Genomic DNA, 14687 nt, shown 5'->3' on the forward strand with positions numbered 1-14687 from the left:
AGAAGAGGGCCCTCACCTAATCAACCTTGGCATCCTGATCTCAGACTTCCAGCCCTCAGACTGTGAGAAATTTTCATTATTTATAAGCCACCCAGCCTGTATTTTGTTACAGCAGTCTGGATGGACTGGGATGGGAGTACTTGTGGATTTTATCTCGGTATTCCTAATATCAAGCAGATTGAGAGTTTAACCCTACTGAGTTCTCAGTGAGTGTTTGGAGGACTGCTGGCCTCCCTCAGTGGTTTGTTGCCATGTTTCTGGAAGACTTCCTCCTAACCTCTGCTGGTAGATTTACATAGACAGGGTAGTTAATGCTATCTGATGATGATCAGTGATACTGTGACAGTTCTAAATTCTAAAGAGGAGTAGGATTATACCACTTACTGGCGTCTTGGAATGAGCTATTCAAATAAAGGCATAGCTTTTGCTGAGCCTGTAGGTAGTATGGTATGACAATCCTCACCTGCATCACCCCTCTTCCCCCCAGTTATCTTTGTTATTCGGCTCCAAAATCTCCTGCTTTGACCTATAGCAGAGAAAAGCTATTGCTTTCTGAACTCATGAGTGAGCCTTAGAATCAAGTAGGAATATTCTAATCCATTCTCTGTTTCTGGCCATTTCATGAGCTCAATTAAGTTAACTAACCTCTATGAGCATCAATATGTTGCTAAGTGCCCAATATGTTGATGTAGGATGAGCTCAATAAAGGTTCATTGCTTTTCATTCTCAACTCAGCTTTTCCTGGACAAATATTGACTTGCTTTCTCAGAGGGTTTGTTATCCTTTCACTAGCAGCTTGATAGGTTAAATATTTCAGGTGACTTCTACTTTGCACCTTTTATTCTTATGTTCTATCCTTTTGTTGAGATTTTCTTCATGCTCCAAATTTTGAAACATTAATTTCATGGACATACATTTTTGTTGAGCATTTGTAAATTGTTTTTTCTGGTCTTTCTTTGCATTTATCCTTCACTCCACAATTGTTTCACCAGATTTTTTTCCCCATACGTTACCATGTTGTTTTGCTGATTTTGTTCCTCTAGTCATGTATTCTTATTTCTAACAGTAGTATAACAAATTTAGATATAAAGATATTTCTGTCTGGAAAGACTGCTGATGCAAATTCAGTGGAGGATAAACATATTTTCATGTTATGATTCCAGATTAGTTAAGACCTGGCATGGTTTTATGGAGATTCCATTGCAACTGAACAATTATAGATGTTTATAGAATTTCTAATGAATCCAGGGGTATTTAATCTAACGGTAAAATGCTCCTTAATGAGAAACAAACAAAGAGATAGGGAAAGTTTGGTGAGATAGGATTAATAGTCAAAGTTGACTAGAATATAATGTTATATTGAGTCATTCATTTTGTCAAAGATATCCTATATAATAAAAGGCTAATATGCAAATAGACCAAATGGCAGAACGACTAGTCACTATGACATGCACTGACCACAGGGGCAGACACTCAATGCAGGAGCTACCCCCTGGTAGTCAGTGTTCTCCCACAGGAGGAGGGCTACTCAGCCAGAAGGTAGGCTCATAGCTGGTGAGCATAGCAGTGGTGGTGGGAGCCTCTCTCACCTCTGCAGCAGCACTAAGAATGTTCAACTGTCAGCTTAGGCCCACTCCATATGGGCCTAAATTGATTATATCAATTTCATATACCAGGCCTCTAGTTTATAATGCTAGGCTCAATTTTAGGCTCTTAGGTTATAATAGTGAATGAAATAGACATAAATTACCATGTTCATAGAGCTCACATCCTACTTTAGGGGTCATTGACTATAAAAAATAAATAAATAAAAAATTTGTATAATGCATTTAAAGATGTTAAGTGCCATGAAAAAAATAAACACAAAACAATAAATCAGAGAGGATGTGTGAGGGATTTTGGGGAGGGAAGGTATCATTTAAATTAAAAATTCAATGGTCAAAATAAATTCCGCTAAGAAGGCAATAGTTGGAAAAAACTTGAAGCAAGTAAGGGAGCAAGTTGTATATCAGGGGGAAAAAGCTCTTCAGGAGGGGGGAATAGTCTGTGTATAATTCCTACAGTGAGTGCATACCTGGTGGGAACATCCAGGAAGCAACCAAGGCTGGAGTTAGGGGAGTGAGTGGGAGGATATTAGGAGATGAGGTCATGGAGGTAAGGGATATGGTGCAGATCATGTAGGGTCTTCCAGACCCTGGTAAAGACTTCGTTTTTTACTTTGATTAAGATGACTCCATTGAAGGGTTGTGATCAGAAGAATTATATAGTCTTGCATTTTAAAAAGATAATTCTGGATTTTGGATCAACTTTTTAAGTGAAGAAGCTAGTTACAACACTATTGAAATAATTTAATGTCTTTTACCAGGAGGATGATACAGAGGTGGTAAAAATGTGGTTCCAGTTTGGAAATATTTTGACAATAGAGCCTATAGGATTTCTTACAGATTTGAAGTAAGTCATGAGACTTGAGTCCAGGATGGACTGTAAGGTTTTTGGCATGAGAAAATAGAAAGATGAAGTTGCCATCAACTGTGATGGAAAAGGCCTAGGGTGGAGCAGGCTTTAAGAGATGAATATCAATCGTTCAATTTTGGACATGTTGAGTTTGAATAGTCTTTTAGGAATCTAAGTAGAGATATCTTATGGAAAAATGAGTCCAGAGTCAGGGAAAGGTCCAATCTTGATAGATATAGATTTTGGAGTGTTGACATACAATACAAATGGTATTTAAGCCACAAGACTGCATTAGATCACCAAAGGAGTAAGCAAAGGTAAATGCCCACGGTATGCATTCTGTTCTCCAAACTTATGAATTACATAACCTTATCCCTCTGAGTCTTATTTTTGTATTTGTAAAAGGGAAATAATATTTTCTTCAGATTAAGTGAGATAGTGTGTATAGATTACATGACACCTCATTGGATTGATTCCATTCTGTTCTTTCCGTGATTACCCCACCTCCAGAAATGGTATTGAAAGGCCAAAGGTAAATCAGGGCGTAAAGAAACAACTTCTTCCTCTGCATGAACTCTTTTTCTTAACTCACATTTCTTCGGTTTTTCCAATTTCTAAGGAACTGCTTTAATTAGAAAATAATGCCCTTGAGCATAAAGTAGACCCATGTCAAGTTTACTCCTGAGACTTTGCCTAGTAAAAGCAATGTAAAAAGTTGCATGCAAACTGTGTTCATCCCTCTTTTGGATATCAATTCAAAATATGAAGGAATTAAGCTTGGAAATGAGGGGTGATGAGATACATGGTTGCAAATAATCTTGTATTCTCTAGAATTTAATATGACCAAATGGAGGTGGCATAGTTCAAGCACAACAATTATATCACTTTAAAATGCCTAGTTGAAGTGAATCTAATGTAGAGTAATAGAGATAAGAAAACTCAAGTGTTTATTTTGAAGTCTATAGTGTTTATGAAATTGTTATAAACTAAGTCCTTTTGTTATCATGGAATGAATTGTAGCATTTTACCTATCTATTTTAATTCAACATTAATGTTCAATAATATCAGTATATGCTCTTATAATTGTAAAATCAAAACTTCTTATGAGTACAAGCTGATGACCTTGGGAATCCATTATTTGGAATTAGTAATTTGTGTTTGCTTGTACATAAAAAGTGATCTACCTTTTTGTATTAGGTATTACATTTGGCGTGTTCTTCCATGTTACAAGGTATTTCCTGTGTCTACACAAATTATATTTGTTTTAGTTATTCATGTCATCTATATAAATAAAAGCCTAAGCACTGAAAGACTGAATGACCGAATGACCAGTCAACTGGTAGCAATGATGCATACTGACCACCAGGGGACAGATGCTCAATACACAGGATTTGGCTCCCTTCTGTCTGCATTGGGCCTGCGGGGATCAGGCATGTGGGGCTTGGGCTCCCTCTAGTCTGGATCAGGCCTGTGGGGATTGGGCCAAAACCAGCTATCTGACATCCCCTGAGGAGTCCCAAATTGCCAGAGGGCGTAGGCCAGGCCAAGGGACCCCACTGGTGCACAAACCCATGCACTGGGCCTCTAGTTAAATTTAAATGTCCATGAGAATTTATGTCAGTGAAAATAACTTAAAAAAATTTTTTCTGACGACTTAAAAAAAATTGTCTTTTTTAATTTTAAGACTACAAAATCAGATAATCATTTAAAAGTTCACTAATTAATATTATTTAAAGTAGTTCTTGAATTGCTACTTCAATTCTCTAAGTAATCTATTTTCATTTAAAATGAATGTTTTCCTATCTTGCTTAATTATTGGAATAATATAAGCATTTCTAATTCATGGAAACAATCATTCCCTTTATAAGATTAGTAATTCATATTTTATCATTATGTGACTTTACATTCTCTCAGAAAATAGGTATCAAATACCAATGTTAATTCTTTTGGGTTGCTTAGTTTTATATCACATACCACAAAGAAATATGAAAATCAATAACAGATTGCTTGCAACAATGACTTGCAATTTTAAAGATGTGATGTTGGCTATGAGTTATACAATTGTTCTATAACTTAATACTTCTGCTACATGTAAATCAGATAGCAAATACTACAATACAGAATAAAGGGAATGCACAATATAAAAATTAAATTAATAGCATTCTTTAAATGTTTTATTTCTTCTATAACTAAACTTATTCTGTACATTTTCCTCATCTTTATCATTTTTCAGATTGTTTTTCTCACAACTTTTTATAGCTTTTATTGCTTTAAATATTAAATACATGTTTATTTTTTAATAATTAGAAAAGGAATAGTTGCGCATATAGACAAATACTAAAATCTTATCCTAAGACTAGAGGCCTGGTGCACAAAATTCATACATGGGGGTGTGTGTCTCTCAGCCCAGCCTGCACCCTCTCCAATCTTGGATCCCTTTCACAATCCAGGACTGCTGGCTCTCAACTGCATGCCTGCCTGCTTTCCCAATTGCCCCTAACTATTTCTGCCTGCCAGCCTGATCACCCCCTAACCACTCCCCTGCCAGTCTGATTGATGCCTAACTGCTCCCCTGCAAGCCTGTTTTCCCCTAACTTTTCTCCCCTGCAGGTCTGGTCATCCCTAACTGCTCTCCCCTGCAGGCTTGATCACTCCCAACTGCCCTCCCTTGAAGGCCTGATTCCTCCCAACTTCCCTCCCCTGCTGGCTCGATTGCTCACAACTGCCCTCCCTTGCAGGCCTGGTGCCTCCCAACTGCCCTCCCCTGCTGGCCATCTTGTGGCGGCCATCTTATATCCACATGGGGGCAGCCATCTTGTGTGTTGGAGTGATGGTCAATTTGCATATTACTCTTATTAGATAGGATAGAGGCCTGGTGCACGGGTGGGGGCCAGCTGGTTTGCCCTGAAGGGTATTTCTGATCAAGATGGGGTTCCTTTGGGATGTGGGGTGGCCTGGGCAAGGGGCCTGTTGTGGTTTGAAGGCCATCCATGCTCTGTGGTGACCCAAGCAGAGGCCCTGGTATCAAGTATTTGTTTATCTTCTATAATTGAAACTTTATATCCTTGAATGGAGGCCTGGGCCCAACAGCATCTGAGAAAAGCTTGGCTTCCTCCATTGCTGGGGAAACCCAAGCCTCTTATTCTCTCTGTGGCCGCAACAATCTTGGTTGGGTTAATTTGCATACTCACTCCTGATTGGCTGATGGGCACGGCTTGTTGGTATAGCAGAGTGATGGTTAATTTGCATGTCACTCTTTTATTAGATAGGATAACTATCCATCTACTCTTTTTTTTTTTTTTTTATTCTTTTAGTCTTTAATTTTCTCCCTCTGATACTGCATGCACACTATTTTTGAAAGTGTGTGTGTATATACACACTCACATACCTTAAAATACAAAAATGATTCCTGGCCAGTCTGATTCAGTTGGTAGGGTGTCATCCTATGCACAGAAGGGTTGCTGATTCCATTCCTGGACAGGGCACATGCCCAGGGTGAAGGCTGGTTCCCCAGTAGATGATGGCACATGTGGTGCAGGAGGCAGCCAATCAATGCTTCACTCTCACATCAATGTTTCTCTTCCTCTCCTCCCTTTCTCTTTCTCTAAAAATCTATCTATCATCATCTATCTGTCATCTATCATCTATGTATCTAGTTATCTAAAGCTAAAAGGAAGAAATAAAGTAAATAAGTACAAAAATGCTCTGTTAAAGCTGTCATGCATTTATTTATTATATTTATAGGTGAAGTTATTAGTTCATTGCTTTAATGATATAATTAAAAACCTATTATGGATTTAAAAAATTTTTCTTTTTTTCCTGTTATCAACAACAGGCATTGCATATACATTGCAGAGTTATTTGATTATGTTCTTAGGGTAAATTCTTGATGGGAATTTTTTTTTGGATGAGGGATATGTACATTTTTGATCCTCTTAATGTGTATTCTCTTCTTAATGTCCCCTTCCTAATGGTGATGGCCATATTTAATCACTCTTTCAAAAGTTCACTATCTTCAACCCTGCACATTGCATTCCTTTTAATACTTGACAATCCAGTAGGAGTGATCTTTCTCATTGCCTAAATTTTCAAAACTAATAATTTTAACATTTTAAAATATACTTAATGCTAATTTAATTCCATCTGTGAGATTTACCCATTTTCCTAACATATTGTCTCTTTATTCTGTTTATGGGAATGTAGATCTCCTTTATGGTTTCTTTGACATCAAGTTTAGATTTAGTGACACCAAATTATTTATATATATATATTGATATATATATATATATAAATATATTTTTAGGTACCTTTATGTTTTGAGTTTTTTACAATTGCATTTTTGTTTTATTCAGAACTTGTTTTGTTGTGAAATACAAGGATCTAAATAGCAATATTGAAGAGCCCATCTTTCCATACTAATTTTATTTTTTATTTTTATTTTTTAAATATATTTTATTGATTTTGTACAGAGAGGAAGGGAGAGAGATAGAGAGCTAGAAACATCGATGAGAGAGAGTCATCGATCAGCTGCCTCTTGCACACCCCCCACCGGGGATATGCCTGCAACCAAGGCACGTGCCCTTGACCGGAATCAAACCCGGGTCCCCTCAGTCCCCAAGCCGACGCTCCATCCATTGAGCCAAACCGGTTTTGGCTCCATACTAATTTTAAATGTGCTCATTATCATGCACAAAATATTTACATGTGCCTGCATTCTTTGAACTTTTTCTTAATTTTTAAAAATTTGTTTATTAGGAAAAATGATACATTTTTTCCTAAATATTATATACCGGAGGCTTGGTGCAGAAAATCAGTGCACTGGTGCGGTCCCTAGGCCTGGCCGGCAATCAAAGCACAAGTGTCTGGCGTGGAAGGAGGAAGGGCAGGCCCCAGCTGACCTCTGGGCTCTAGGCAGCACCTGGGCCTCCTGGCCCCTGTGTGCCCCCCTCTGCCTGAGCCACAATGCCTGAGGAGTCCCCACGTGGGTGTAGTCCCCACTGCCAGCACTGTGTTGGAGATGTGTTGAGTGTGGCGGGACGCTATGAGTCAGTGCACAGCATGGGCCTTTGGGCCACTCAGTGGTGCTGCATGGAAGCCGGGTTGGCAGCACATTCTCTCCCAGATGGCCTTACAGACTGGTTACTGCGTGAACCCATAGGGAGCCCGACTGGCCCCTGTGTACTGGTGATTGTGGCCCTGCTCACCTAGGCTGTGGGCTCCTCAAGGGTGCCTGGCACCTGAGCACAGGGGCTTCCCTGGTGTACAAGCCCTGGTGTCCTGGAGGAGGGTAGCAGGGGGAGTGAGAGCGAGCTTGGTGGACACCCCGCACTGTCACTGCATCTCCATTCCCATTATCCCCGCTCCCAGGTAGCCAGTGAGAGTTTGCAGTCCCCTTCCACCTCCTCCCAGGTGCTGCGGGAATTTGGTCGCTGCCACCCACTCTCAGTTCCCTGTCCCAGCTTGGTGTCAGTCCTGATTGGGCAGGCGACCAGGGCCTACTACCCACTAGTTGCACCTTGGCTTGGTCACACCTGCTCACCTGCTCCACCATCCTGTTGTTGTCCCACTCTCTTTGGGGCCCAGTGGAGCCTGCAATGCCTCCACTGTCACCCACTGCCAGCACTGTGTTGCAGATGCCCACTATGTTCCATGTCGCCCCCTGGTGGTCAGCTCATGTCATAGAGAGCATTTGAACTCCAGGTGAAACTCCTGGTGGGGAAGCAAATTTGCATATTAGGCTTCTATTAATTAGGATTTCTAATAATTTTATAATATTAAGTAATATAAGTTGGTTGTATTACTGTTCTTTTTTCAAATACTTTTTTACTATCTTGTCCACTCTTCCAGGTGGATTGTGAGATATTTGTTAAGTTAAAAATATTATTAGAATTTTATTAACTTAACCAAGTACACTTTAAGATATCTTTAAACTATTGAAATTTCAGAAGCAGAATCCCAGTCTATCAAATTTTCAAAGCATTTAAACTTTAAAAAATATTTTTTTAAATTGATTTCAGAAAGGAAGGGAAAGGGAGAGAGATAGAAACATCAATGATAAGAGAACCATTGACCGGCTGCCTCCTGCATGGCCCACACAGGGGACCTAGCCTGCAAACCAGGCATATTTCCTTGACTGGAATTGAACCTGTGATCCTTCAGTCCGCAGGCCGATGCTCTATCCAGTGAACCAAGCCAGCTAGGATAGCATTTTAAATTTTATATTACTTTTTATTTTGAAACAACCTTCAACTTACAAAAATTTCAAGCAGAGTACAAATACCTATTGTACTTGTAAGTTGTCCATCTCCCCTTCAGATACTTTAGTGTGCATGTCCTAAACATATATTTATTACTCCATCTAGTTCTCACATCCTGTTAGTTTTGTCAGGTGTTTTAATAATATTCTTTGTAACAAAATAATCCAGTTTACAGTCATGTTTTGTATTTAGTTGTCACATCTCTTTAGCCTTTCTCATTCAATCTGATACAGTTTCTCAATCTTTCTTTGACTTTACAACCTTGACATTTTAAGGGTTATAGGGGCAGTTGTTCTCCAATCAATTAGTTTGGTTTCGATGTTGGGTTTTTTTGTTGTTGTTTGTTTGTTTTTGTTTTTGTTTTTCATGATTAGCTCTAGAGCTTGCATCTTTGGGAGGAATATTACCGAAGTGATGCTATGTACTTCTCGCTGCACCCTCTCAAGTGGGGTTTAAAGTGATGCTTGCTGGTCCTCTTCCCTGTAAAGCCATTCTTTTCCCCCTTTTAATTAATACTTTGAAGGAGATACCTGATCACTGTGTAAATATCCCATTTCCAGCTGACTCAATGAACTATTTTTAATCAGGATGTACTCCTCATATTTACGTTTACTTATTGGGTTATAACAAGTTGCTCCATTTTTCTTTCTATGCTCCCATTTCCCATGTTAGACCAGTCAGAGCAATGCAGGGCAGATCTTGTGCCCTTTTGACATGTCCATGTCATGTTGGAGTAGTGCCTTGCTTTTGGCACAGTAAGATGCTTCCAGATCATCTTGTGCTTTCCCTTCCCAGGCCTGGGAGCAGGCATTTCTCCAGGGTGCCCTCTTTCTTTTCAATTCTTTTCTTTCTTTCTTTCTTTCTTTCTTTCTTTCTTTCTTTCTTTCTTTCTTTCTTTCTTTCTTTCTTTCTTTCTGGGTGCCCTCTTTCTTTCTTTCTTTCTTTCTTTCTTTCTTTCTTTCTTTCTTTCTTTCTTTCTTTCTTTCTTTCTTTCTTTCTTTCTGGGTGCCCTCTTTCTTTCTTTCTATCTATCTTTCTCTCTTTCTCTCTCTCTTTCTTTCTTTCTTTCTTTCTTTCTTTCTTTCTTTCTTTCTTTCTTTCTTTCTTTCTTTCTTTCTTTCTTTCTGGGTGCCCTCTTTCTTTCTTTCTTTCTTTCTTTCTTTCTTTCTTTCTTTCTTTCTTTCTTTCTTTCTTTCTTTCTTCCTTCCTTCCTTCCTTCCTTCCTTCCTTCCTTCCTTCCTTCCTTCCTTCCTCCCTCCCTCTGTCCCCCCCCCCCTTTTTTTAATTTATCATTTACACTTCATCTTGTTCCTCTCGGGAGAAGAGCAGTTAGGAAGAATAAGTAGGAAGTCAATTCCTCTTTTCAGTCATGCTAATTATAAAATTAATACAATATACAAAATATTTATTTCCTACATATGCATAGAAGTGTTCTTATTTGTATGGTATATTTAGTGACAAATCTAATTAAGTCAATATCTTTAAGTATTTTTTCTATTTTGGTAATTAATGTTTTTTGCATGATATATTTTTGGATATGAAACAGACTTTCATTTTGAGAGCAGTTTTTAGATTCAACACAAAATTAAGGAGAAGGTACAGAGATTTCTCATATGCATTCCCACTCCACTCCCCCCTGCCCCACATATGTATCCTCTCCCATCATAAACATTCCCTCAACAGAGTGGAACATTTGTTAAAAATGAATGAACCTTTGTGAACACATTATCCCCCCAAATCTATAGTTTACATTATGGTTAATGCAGGGTGTTGTACATTCTATGGACCTTGACAAATGTATAATGTTTTCTATTCACCATTGTAGTATCATACCCAATATAGTTTTAAGGCCCTAAAAATTCTCTGTGCTCTATTTATCCCTCCCTCCCCTGCCAAACTCTGACAACCACTAATGTTTTGCGATTTCTATAGTTTTGTCCTTTCCAGAATGTCGTATTTTTGGAATCATACACTATGCAGCATTTTTAGATTTTCACTCAGTGATATGCACTTAAATTTCCTCCATGTTTCGATAGCTCATTTCTTTTTAGTGCTGAATAATATTTAATTGTCTGAATGTAGCATAGTTTATTTATCCATCCTTCTACTGGTTGTTGTTTGCTACCAAGTCTTGGCAAGTATGACCAAGGCTGCTATAAACATCCACATGCAGGTTTATGTGTAGACATAAGTTTTCAGGTCCTTTGGTTAAATATCAAGAGGCGTGATTGCTGGATCGTATACTAGGAGTATGGTTAGTTTGGCCAGAAACTGCTAAACTGTCTTCCAAAATGGCTGTACCATTTTGCATTCTAACCAGTGATGAAAGAGAGTTCCTGCTGCTGCCCGTCCTTTCCAGCAGGTGGTGCTGTCAGTGCTGTGCTTGGCCATTGTCACGGGTGTCTAGTGGTACCTCATTGTCTTCCTTTGTGTTTTCCTGATGACACAGGAGCATCTTTTTATGTGTTTATTTTCCTGGTAGAGTGCCTGTCAAGGCCTTTTGGCCCATTTTTTCTTTTTCCCCAATCTGGTTGTTTTCTTATTGTTGAGTTTTAAGAGTCCTTTGTATATTTTAGATAACAGCCCTTTATCAGAAGTGTCTTTTGTAACCATTTTCTCCCAGTCTGTAGCTTGTCTTCTCAGTCTCTTGACAGGGTCTTTTGCAGAGCAGAAGTTTTTAATTTTAATGAAGTCCTACTTATCAATTATTTCTTCTGTGGGTCGTGCCTTTGGTATTGTATCTAAAAAGTCATTGCCATTCTGAAGGTCATCTAGATTCTTCTCTTAGATTATCTTCTAGGAGTGACTGTTTCCTTTTAGAGGAAAATAATATTTAAAAGCCGACTATTAGAGTGTCCCTCTTTCTAGGTCTCAGTGAGCAGAGCTGGGAAATGTAAGTCACACCAATATGTCTGTAACTTCCTACCCATCTATTTAAAACAATGAGTTTACATCAATGCTTCAAGTTCGAATCAGACACCGCAGAATTCATTTTGGGTTTCTCCCTTTTCAGATTTGCAAATCGCTTACCTGTTAGTGAGGAACATGGTGTACAGTGTTGTTAAGATTTCATCAGTTCCCTTGAATGAAGCCCATTGCTGTTAGTGCCTTGTCCTCTGAAAGATGCCACCCTCAGCTCACCTGGGCCCTGACAGCACCTTCCTCATCCCATTTGGGCTCCAACAACCTATGTCTGTGATTGCCCTTCTATTGAGGCCTCCTCACCTTGCTAGTGCTCTGACTCCCCACACTGGCTGCTTTCCTGTGTGAAACCCCTGTCCCCACCAGGGTCATGCTCTACTCTATGAGGATGCTGTCCATACTCTGCCTGACTCAATTACTTGGTCTTAATTACTTAGTAAAGAAAAAATAAGGGGGAGGAAAGAAAGCCTGATCTCTTGCTGGTATGTCCCCCAGTAAAATTTGGATTTCTTGTTAGATTTCTAGCTATCTTTTTTTTAATTGTTTAAAGTATTACTTATCTCCTTTTTTCCCTGATTAATCTCCCCCACTTCCACTCCCAAGGGCAAGACCCTACTGCCCCAGTGTCTGTGTCCATTGGTCATGCTAGTTAATATACATGCATATAAGTACTTTGTTTGATCTCTAATCCTTCCCCTCCCATGCCTTCTCCCTGAGGTTGGACAGTCTGCTCAGTGCCACCTTGTCTCTGGATCTATATTGTTCATCAGTTTATGTTGATCATTATATCCCACAAATGAGTGAGATCTTGTTATATTTATCTTTCTCCACTGGCTTATATTGCTCAGCATAATGATCTCCAGTTCCATCCATTCTATTGCAAAGGGTAAAATTTCCTTTTTTAATAGCAGCGTAGTATTCCACTGTGTAGATGTACCACAGTTATTGTTTTTTTAATCCACTCATCTGCTGATGGGCACTTAGGCTGTTTCCAAATCTTATCTATGGTGAATTGTGCTGCTATGAACATAAGGGTGCATGTATCCTTTCTGATTGGTGTGTCTGTTTTCTTGGGATATATTCCTAGACATGGGATCACTGGATCAAATGGGAGTTCCATTTTTAGTTTTTTTTGAGGAAACTCCATACTGTTCTCCACAGTGGCTGTACCAGTCTGCATTCTGACCAGCAGTGCACGAGGGTTCCTTTTTCTCTGCATCCTCTCCAGCATTTGTCATTTGTTGATTTGTTAATGACAGCCATTCTGACAGGTGTGAGATGGTACCTCATTGTTGTTTTGATTTGAATCTCTCAGATGATTAGTGACTTTGAGTAATTTCTAGCTATCTTATATTTTTATTTGTGTTATGAACATTTAAAAATATTTTCACCATATTTTTGGTATACTGAAAAGTTGTATTTATATGTTGAGTGTTAAATTTATAACTAGCCAAGTTCTTGAGCTATTAGGAATTATAATTTCATCTCCAAAAAATGTTCATTTTGCTTAATTTTCATATGTATTTAATCAGACTTTTCCTATAACATTAGTTTTCATATCATTGTGTGCATAATGGATGTTTTATTAAACAGGTAAAAAGTTCTTAGTGGTTGGGAAGCTCTTAGCTTAGGTTGTATAATTTGTGTTTGTAGAAAAAAATTATAGAAATAAAAATGTAAAATTTATTGCTTAGCATTAACATTTATTTCTGATTTATATTCTTTTAATATATAATAGTCAGATATACAAAACTATGAAATTTAAAGGAGTGAGAGACTTTTAAATATATTTAAGAATCAGGTAACATACTGGTTGATCTTTTACCTAACATTTTTTTTTCCCTTTCCAGACTATAGTAATAGAATTGATTACATGATTACACAGAATTCTAAAATCCACTTTACCCAGAAAGTGGGGGACAGGTGGGATGGGGAATTATGAAGTGAAAACAATTTATTAAGGTTGATTTATCTTTGACACTTTTAGTTCCTATTGAATTACTCAAAATATTCTTCCTTAGGTGTTCACTTATTTCCTAAAATCTTCTAAAGGTATCTAGTTTTAATATTCTTGCTCTTGAAATAATATAGGAGCTCTTTAAAGCAGTGGTTTTTCATGTGTAACATGCATGTGAATTACCTATGTAAGGGGGTTGGGAATCTGCATTTTAAACAGACACTCCAGGTCAAGCATGTCAAGCTCATACCCCACAGGCCACATGCCTCGTTTATTTGGCCCGTGTTAGCCTTTGAGTTTGACATGCTTGCTCCAGGTGATTGCAGACCCATGGGCTCACCTGAGAAACATCGAGTTACGTGAGACAATGGTTAGACACTATTTCAACTAGTACACTTAGGTTTCAAGTGGAGACAAGTATTTTTTCTGGTGAGGATATTAGAGTTCGGGGAACAGAGGGCATCATGTAGCTGGAGTCAACTGCTTTCTGTGTAACTACAAAACGGGCTGTTGGTGTTCACCATCTCTCTGGGACCAAGAGTTAAGTTTCTCGAATGTTCCTATACTTTCTTAGGTTTTTAGTAAAACGGCAATGTAAATATAGTCTAAAAGGATCTGCAAATACGCTGTAGTTTTTCCTTATTTATCCCATTTAAGAAGCTTTCTTCCAGATAAGAGTAAGTTCAACATTCTCTGTGAATAGCCACAACATAATGGTTGTTGCTTGAAAACTCGTAAGCATAGCACATATTTGGAAGGACAGTATTTGGTCATGTGGCCTAATGTAAAAACAGAAAAAGTGGCCTGAAGTTCGCCCAGCAATTCAAACTATGATGTTCGGTTCCGTGTAACTAATGCTCAGCTTTTCTGTTGGTCCCTTTGCTTTCTATCACTTCTGAGGATCAGAGCTGTGAAGCTTGAGGCCACTCAGGTTCCAATTTTGTGACAAATCCCCCGGGCTCGCTGGAGTGGCAGTAAGTTCTCACAGTTTGATTTCCTTTCAACCACTGAAGTGTTAGAAAAGTCTCAACAAAGGCTCCCAGGGAAAACAGCAACTCTGACTATCCTCCATAGTAATGACTTACCTCTTTTGTTCC

General features: G+C 38.6%; 1 protein-coding gene across 1 annotated transcript in view; it reads left to right on the forward strand.

Annotated features, from left to right (window-relative positions):
• NLGN1 (neuroligin 1) overlaps positions 1–14687 on the forward strand; it is an 806764-nt gene that overhangs the window by 21483 nt on the left and 770594 nt on the right. The gene's annotated exons all lie outside the window — the stretch shown is intronic.

This window comes from Pipistrellus hanaki (genome assembly GCF_964339955.1).
Source record: "Pipistrellus hanaki genome assembly, chromosome: 2".
NCBI classification, from domain to species: Eukaryota; Metazoa; Chordata; class Mammalia; order Chiroptera; family Vespertilionidae; genus Pipistrellus; species Pipistrellus hanaki.